General features: G+C 38.9%; 1 long non-coding RNA gene across 1 annotated transcript; it reads right to left on the bottom strand.

The window, feature by feature from the left end:
* Nucleotides 1–3,209: 3,209 nt before the first annotated feature.
* On the bottom strand, nucleotides 3,210–8,212 carry LOC125108628 (uncharacterized). Its single transcript, XR_007129970.1, has 2 exons — nucleotides 7,793–8,212; nucleotides 3,210–3,469 (listed from the first exon to the last, which is right to left on the bottom strand). It is a non-coding gene; the product is annotated as an uncharacterized LOC125108628 (long non-coding RNA).
* Nucleotides 8,213–8,243: the final 31 nt, after the last annotated feature.

Here is an 8,243-nt window from a genome sequence, read left to right as displayed (position 1 = left end):
CCAAAATAGGAAGAAAAAAAAGTAGGTCTATCATATGCAAACTGCTGAACACCAAAGACAATGATAAAAATCTTAAAGGCAGCCAGGGAAAAGAAGTCAAATTACCCATAGAGGAATAAGAGTTATAGCAAGACTTTTCATTAGATAACATGACAGAAGATGATGGAGTGAAATGTTTTAAGTGCTGGAAAAAGTAAAACCCACATGCCATTCCAGAATTCTATATCCTTTAAAATGAAGGAAAATCAAGGCTAGTCATACAATAAAAAGAGAGAATTCACTGCCAGCAGATCTACACTTTAAGAATTGTTGAAGTTCTTTGGTAAGAAGGACCGTGATACATATTAGAAAACTTGGTCCCAAAGAAAGAAATTAAAATTGCTCTTCCTTTAGTTTCCTCAAACATAGGTTTAGATTACCGATTTCAGATCTTTCTTCTTTCAGATATGTGCACTCAATGTAATAAATTTCCCTCTGAGTGCTGCAACTGTTGCATTTTACAATTCATTTAGTTGAAAAAAAAATTTGTTTTTATATGAGAGAGAGAGACCACAAGCAGAAGGGTCAGAGGGAGAGGAATAATCTTCAAGCAGACTCCCCAGTGAGTGGGGAGCCCATCACCAGACTCAGCCAATCTGAGAGATCATGATCTGAGCCAAAATCAAGAGTCGGGCTGCTTTACTGCTTGAGCCACCCAGGTAGCCCAAAAATATTTTTTAAATTTCTTGTAAGACTTCATCTTTGAGCCACATGTTATTTCAAAGTTTGTTGTTAAACTTCAAGGGTGTTGAAAATCTGATAATTTTCTGTTATCAATTTCTAGTTTTTCCATTATGCCTACTTTTCCTATTTTTCTAAATTTGTTAAGGTCTATTTTAAGGCCCAGAATGTGGCCTCTCTTAGTGAATGTCAAAGTGAATTTGAGATGAATGGATATTCTGCTGATGCTAGATGAGGTATTTCATAAATGTCAATTAGATCCAGTTGAATATTGGTGCTGTTCTTTGGTTTTCTGTATTTTGAATATACAGGTCATTGTAGGGTTTTTGGTATTTAACCTGCTTGGTATTCTCTGAGCTTCCTATGGTATGGTTTCTGTCATTAATTTTGGGAAATTCTAGATCATTGTTACTTCAAATAATTCTCTTTCTTCTTCTGGTATTTCAATTATGTATATCACATACTTTTGGAAACTGTCCACAGATCTTCAATATTTTGACATTTTTTTAAAAAGCATTCATTATATTTTATCTTTGCTTTTCACTTTGGGAATTTTCTTCTGACCTATCTTCAAACTCAATGATTCTTTTCTGCGCTGAGTCCAGTTTACTGATAAGCACATCAAAGGCAATCTTCATTTCTATTGCAATGTTCTTAATTTCTATGATTTCCTTTTGATTCCTTCTTAAGGTTTTCATCCCTGCTTGCATTGTCTCTCTGTCCCTGCATGTTGTCTACTTTCCATAATAGCCCTAGCATACTAATCGTAGTTACTTTAAATCCTTTTATAATTACAAGACCTGTTCTGAGTCTGGTTCTGATGCTTATCTTTTCAGAATATTCATTTTTGCCCATTACTGGGTTGTAAAATTTTTGCTCAAAGCCAGACATGTATGTATTGGGGAACAGAAACACAAGTAATTAGGCATTTAACGTGAGGTTTTATATTAATATTGCTAGGAGTTAGGTTACATTTAACATTTTTATAGCTATAGGCTACATTTAATATTTTTATAGCTTCAGTTTCCTCCAGTTCCCTTGTTTCTCTTTCCCTGCTTTCTTTAGAAAGTACTTCTTAAATAGAGTCTATTGTTTTACATCTTTCTCAGTTGTAATGCACTGTTACTATACTGGAGCTCTGTTGATATTTTCTTCAGTTGTAGGGAAGGGGGGAAATTCTATAACCTCATGATTAAATCTCAGTGTTTTAGTGAGTTCGAAGTCCTTGGATTGTGACTTTTAGAAGATTCCTTAGGCTTTTTTTTTCTTTTGTGTGAAATAAAAACATTAGAGGGTGCTGGAATTAATTGTCTTTTTTCAGGTCAGATAAGACTCTGGTAGTTTCTCTTCAAGAGTAAACCTTTGTCATAGAAAATGAAGTTGGTGTATCTCAAAACTATTAATTTCCTCATGGGTAAATTTTAAATGTTTACTTTTCTCAATTCTTCACCATGAAAATCTGGTGTGAAGCTTCTGTTGACAAATACCATGAGTATGGGGATCCCTAAAGACTAAACTCTAAGAATCCTTAGATTCTTAGAGTTGAGTCCACTCTCAGCCTCCAGCAATGCATTAAAATTACCATGGAAGTGTTCCTACTGGTTGCCAGTACCAGCAATTTCTGTTCCCAATAAGTTGACCTTCACAGTAATCGTCTGTATTAGGCTCTCTCCAGATTTCCAGGTAATGGCTTATCCTGTGACCTCAATTTTCAGATGGATCTATTAAAAGTTGTTGGTTTCCAGTTTCTCCGTCTTTTTTACTTATTGTAAGAATGACAGTTGCAACTTCCAAGCTTTTTATATATTGGAGATTAGAACAGAGTTCTGTGAAATCTTCACGTACATGGAATCCTATAACATGTATTTATTTTTATCTGATTTCTTCAGTCAGCTTATTTTGAGATTCATCCATGTTGTAGTATGAATTCACAAACTTTATTGCTAAGTATTACTCCATTGTATGGATTTACCACAATTTGTTTAGCAAGTCACCTTCTGATGGATAGCTTCTAGTCTGGGGCTACTACAAATAAAGCTTGTATGGACATCTCTGTACAAACCTTTTTTGGATATATGTTCTCATATACATTGGGCAAATATCTCAGAGTGCAACTGCTGAGGTATATGTGGTAGGTGTATGTTTAGCTGATCAACTTTTTAAAGAAATTTCCAATCGCTTTTCCAAAATGGATGTGGCATTTCACATTCTCACTAGAATTATTATTCCATATCCCACCAACACTTTGTATAGTCTTTTCATCTGTAGTCATTCTAATGACAAATGAGAATAATATATTCAGTCTTCTAGTCCATGATCATAGTATATCTCTCCACTTATTCAGTTGTTTTTTTTGTTTTGTTTTTTTGTTTTTTCCTATCTCTCAGTGTACAGGTCTTTGCTCAGTGTTTAATTTAATCGTATGCCATGTAAAAATTAAGTTAGCCTATTACACTGTTTCACAGATGCCAACAGAAGACATGGACCTCTGTATCAGAGACAAAAGACTTTATTACTCATGACATGACAAGCAGCATAAACATCAGCATGTTTGCACCAGTTTCTCTTGCCTCCATGTTCCATGGAAGTGATGCAGCAGACCCACATGGATTCTGATTCTGTACATGTAGTGGTTTTTACACACAACTGATGAACACTGAACTTGTTTGCAACCAGAAAGTCAGCTTTATCTTTGAGCAGTGGAAGGACATTACCTCACCTTTCAAGGTTACCAGCTGTATAATCAGGTCTGTGAACATGATGTAAATAAAATAATGGTTAGAGGCTTACCATCTTGCTGTGCCCAGTAAAAAGCATTGGAATTCAATAGGTCCAAAATGGATCATCTCTCTGCACATTTTTTAATCAAATTTATCTGCATTTCATATTTAATGCTTTTTTAAAAAATATTTTATTTATTTGACAGACAGAGATCACAAGTAGGCAGAGAGGCAGGCAGAGAGAGAGGAAGGGAAGCAGGCTCCCTGCTGAGCAGAGAGCCCGATGCGAGGCTTGATCTCAGAACCCTGGGATCATGACCTGAGCCGAAGGCAGAGGCTTTAACCCACTGAGCCACCCAGGCGCCCCCATATTTAATGTTTTCTTAATGGTTTTCTTCTTAAACTCCAGTTTCTAACTGTTGTTAGGATATGTGAATAAAATTGTTATTTGTACAATGATCTTGTATTTTGCAACCTCATTAAACTCTTGGTTCTAGTAGATTTCCTGTAGATCCCTTAGTATTTCTTATATAGATGACCATGTGGTCTACGAATATAGACAGTTTTATTTTCTTCCTGTCAAATCTGGATGTCTTTGTAACTTGCCCTCAGCTGGAACACTCATGAAACTCACTGGAAAGTCACCAGCCGGGGTGTCTGTGGAAATGGCTAGGAAATTATTTGCTAGGGCACCTGGCAGTTTCACTTGGAGACCAACTAGGATGCCAAAGGAATTTGCAGCATGCATGGATGCCACTGAAACTTGCTGGAAGCTAAGCACCACTGGGTATTTCACACTCTTCTGGATGCCATACACCACAGGAGCAAGAAGAGAGAAAAACACATTCATCTGGAAGAGAAGCTTCTTCCTCATGAAGTGTCCCCTTAGCATCTTTTACTAAAAAAGTTTAACATTATACCAGCTAGTAAAAGAGAAATTTTGATAGGGTTCTTCTCCAGTATCACATAGCAGGGCAATTATATGTGTATTTGGAACTGACATCAACCAATCAATACCTTTGTCTGCCTGATTATTAAAGCCCTCTGCAGTAGATATCCAATGGTAGGCATTCACACAGGAGAAAAATATCTTCTACATTCTGTGCCCCTTTAGACATCCAGCCATATAGCTCTTCTGTAGAATTATTTGCCATTTATCTTCCAAGTCTATTCCATCTAGCCTATTAGAAATTGCCCACAAATAGTGTATTTTATTTTTGGCCATCTCTCACTCCAGACAAAGTGACCAACCAAAGTGCCACTTGAAGTTCCAACTAATGTTAAGATTTTCCTTCACCACTCTACTTCAGAGTCACTCCTGTGTAGTACTGTAGTGCTACAGCTGTCTACTTTGAGGTGGTACCAGAATATCATGCTTATCATTATAAACCTGCCTGAGGACTTTTCTTCCTCAGTCAGTTGGTTGTAAGAAGCTCCCAAAAGGCCATGGAGGGATGGAGGAGACAATGCAAAAAGTGTCAGTATTGAAGGACTCCTGAGTCAGGCCACCAGCTCATGCAATTTATAATTTCTGGAAGAGCCCAATATTGATTTCCATTTCATGATGTGCACATAAAACCTTATGTCTAGGTGAATACAGTAGGCTTTTGTTTCCCTTGCCTAAGGAGACATATCTAGAAAATCTTGCTAAGGTCAATGTCAAAACTACTGCCTCTGTTAGAAGTATTTCATGGTTGCATCTCTCACATCTAGATCCTTAATCCATTTTGAGTTTATTTTTGTGTAAAGTATTAGAATGTGGTCCTGTTTCATTCTTTTGCATGTAGCTGTCCCAAGCAAAAACATTTTAGGCAGACTTTTTCCAAGGATAATAGTTAGGCCTGTTATGTTAACTCCTTTCTGCACAGTAGCTTAGGGTAGTTACGTGATAGACAGGCACCGAGTCTCTGTCAATTTCCCCTGGTAGACAACATTTCACATGTGTCACAACTTATAGCTGGAAGAATTAATGATGTCTTGTGTGACTCCACTGGAATAGGACTCTTGGAAGCTTGTACCTATTTTTCTTCAGACTTCATTCCATGCAAGTCACTTTGCTGATTTTGCTTTGTGTCATTTTCCTGTAATAAATCTTAGCTATGACTATATGCTGAGTCGTGTGAGTACTCCTAGCAAATCACTGAATCTTAGACACGGTCTTGAGAATAACCAGTTCAGCTCCAATTTTACTGGTGGGGCATAGTGCATTTTGAGCCCCTAATGATTAGTGTCACTCTGGAGCCAGCGTCTAGTAATTCTCCAAAGATCTGGCTATTTCCTTTTTCATAATGCCCACTCTAGTAACAGCTGCAGGATACATAGTGGAAAGTATAGAGGTAGATTTATGGTACATACTCATGTAAATGCATCAAGATTCATTCTAAGATTACCTAGACTCCCCTTGAGTAAAGAGGCTGTTTGTGAATTGATTTTTGTCTAGTAGTGAGAGGTTTTAATTCTCCTGTGGCAAGTCAAGTCAGGATTCTGGGTACCCAATCTAGAGGTTTTTTTTCTGTTATATAGCTCAAACAACATTCTAGTAGACTATTTCATTCCTACGGATATTATGGTCAATTATCCATAGTCAAAAATCCTTGAAAGCAAAGGCGTTCTGATTACTGATACATGCTACCTTTTATAATAAATGCACCCACCTCATTTTTGATGTCAAAGTGCTACTACCTGGCCTCTAATAATCTGGAATCTTATTACCTCCATTTAAACCAGGGAGCTCACCTCAAAAGCAGTATCACCCATAGCTACACCCAACCTAAACAGAGAGCAATCACAAGCCTTTACAAGAATGTAAGAGTTCTTCCCACTAACATAGTCCTCAATGCCTTATTAAGGTAGTGCCTTCTAGGTCTTTTAATGGAATATATTCGGGGGATATGCATGCAGGTCATACTCTGTAAATCCACTCTAACATTCTTATCTCTCAAAGCTTTGGATCCCCTTTTTCATATTATGAAAGAAAACATCTGGCATCCCAAGACTTAAATGTAAGTCACCTTTGAGTCCACGTTATCAGTCAACCAACCAAGTAAACTATGAAGAGTCACCTCTAGCTCTCCAACCTAAGGCATTACATCTGGAATCTCTAGCAAGTGCACCTTTATCAGTGAATTCTGCCTAATCTAGTGTTGTATATTTCCCTCCTTAATCTGACACACCTAAATTCTCTACCCCATACATTTCCAAGGTATGCTGATTATACATTAATACATTATACATCTTTCAATTCTTTTGGTGTGTAAACAATTTCCTCAGAGGCCATAATGTCTACCTGCCCCCTGGAACATGAAAAGATTTTTACCCTAGCTATTTATCTAGTGAACACAGTGAGTAGTTTCTTTTACTTTCTTTTTCTTTCTTTTTTCTTTTTTTTTTGTTTATTTATTTATTTGACAGAGAGAGAGACATCACAAGCAGACAGAGAGGCAGGCTGAGACAGAGAGGGAAGCAGGCTCCCTGCTGAGCAGAGAGCCTGATGCCAGGCTCCATCCCAGGACCTTGAGACCATGACCTGAGCCGACACAGTGAGTAGTTTCAATGGGTCTTGAAAAACATGAGCATTCCCCTCTTAAGGCACCTACCTCAGATGGGTTAATCACAAAAATTTTAAGCAGAGGAAGACTAATTTCCTGACACAAGAGGACACACTACTTCTGGTGGCAAAAGAGGTTCAGAGTGAGTTGGGGGGTTCAAGATTGTCAGCTTCATGTGGCTCCAACCACGTATCTCCACTCTAAATTTCAGTATCTCATTCTTTCCTAAACAGTACCCTAACTTTCACATGATAAACTCTGCAAGATCGAATCCTACAGATGTAGTCATTTAGCAACCTGCACAATTAAAATGAGATTTTCTTGAAAATCTCAGACTCTTTATACCAGAGCAAGAAAGGAATGAGTGCTGAAATATGTTCCTGAATAAAAGAGGGGCTTGTCACCATAGGTAATATTAAGTACTTACCATGTGTCAAGTCACTGTGTTACATGACTGATAACACACCATCTGGTGTCATGCACTGCTTACCTCCTCTCACTGCACTCACAATTAAACCCTAAAACTCTACCAGGGCCTTTTAAGTCCTGAATGATCCTGCCTCCTGCCTGTTTCTCTGATGACTCAAGTTTGTTCAGAAAGTTTCAGCCACATATACCTCCTCAATCTTTTCAGCCTACATGTCCCCTCTTCCAAGCTACCAAAGGACACCAGTACCCCCCCCCCCCTTAATCTTCCCCCCACCCCGACCCCGGAGACAGTGCTCTTCTTCTACCATTTGCCACCATATTGTTTTATTTATCGTGTTCTTCTCTTGTGTACTGCATGTGTATTATTTAACTTACCATGTTTATTTACTGTGCGCTTAGTATTATTACTCCAGGAAACTGTAACCTCCCCTTGGGCTCCAGAAGCATTTGCAGGATTCTCACAGCTCTCTAAGATTAGTCTACCTTATTTCTGCCTGCTTTTCCAACAGACAGAATGAAGTCTGAAGGGGTAATAGGCACCCCTCCAGGTCACGCAGAGCCAAGTAGGGCCTGAGTCTGTGGGTCTCCCGAAGGCGGGGCTGGCCGCCACCCCAGGCGGACCCATATTCTGTGGTGAAGCTCAGAACAGTTCCCTTCCGCCCTCCAACACCAGAAGCAGTCTTCCCTCCAAGGAAATGGACAGCTTCATCATTACCATCACAAAACTGGCCGACGCTAACTCCTTCCCGCTTGGAGGCCGCCACGTCCCCGCGCAGCCACCGCCCTGCAGCCCGGTCGCGCTCCCCTCTGCGCAGGCGCACGCCGC

Source organism: Lutra lutra, chromosome 9, assembly GCF_902655055.1.
Source record: "Lutra lutra chromosome 9, mLutLut1.2, whole genome shotgun sequence".
NCBI lineage: Eukaryota > Metazoa > Chordata > Mammalia > Carnivora > Mustelidae > Lutra > Lutra lutra.
Note: the sequence above shows the minus strand (reverse complement) of the source record. Positions and strands in the feature narration are given on the sequence as shown.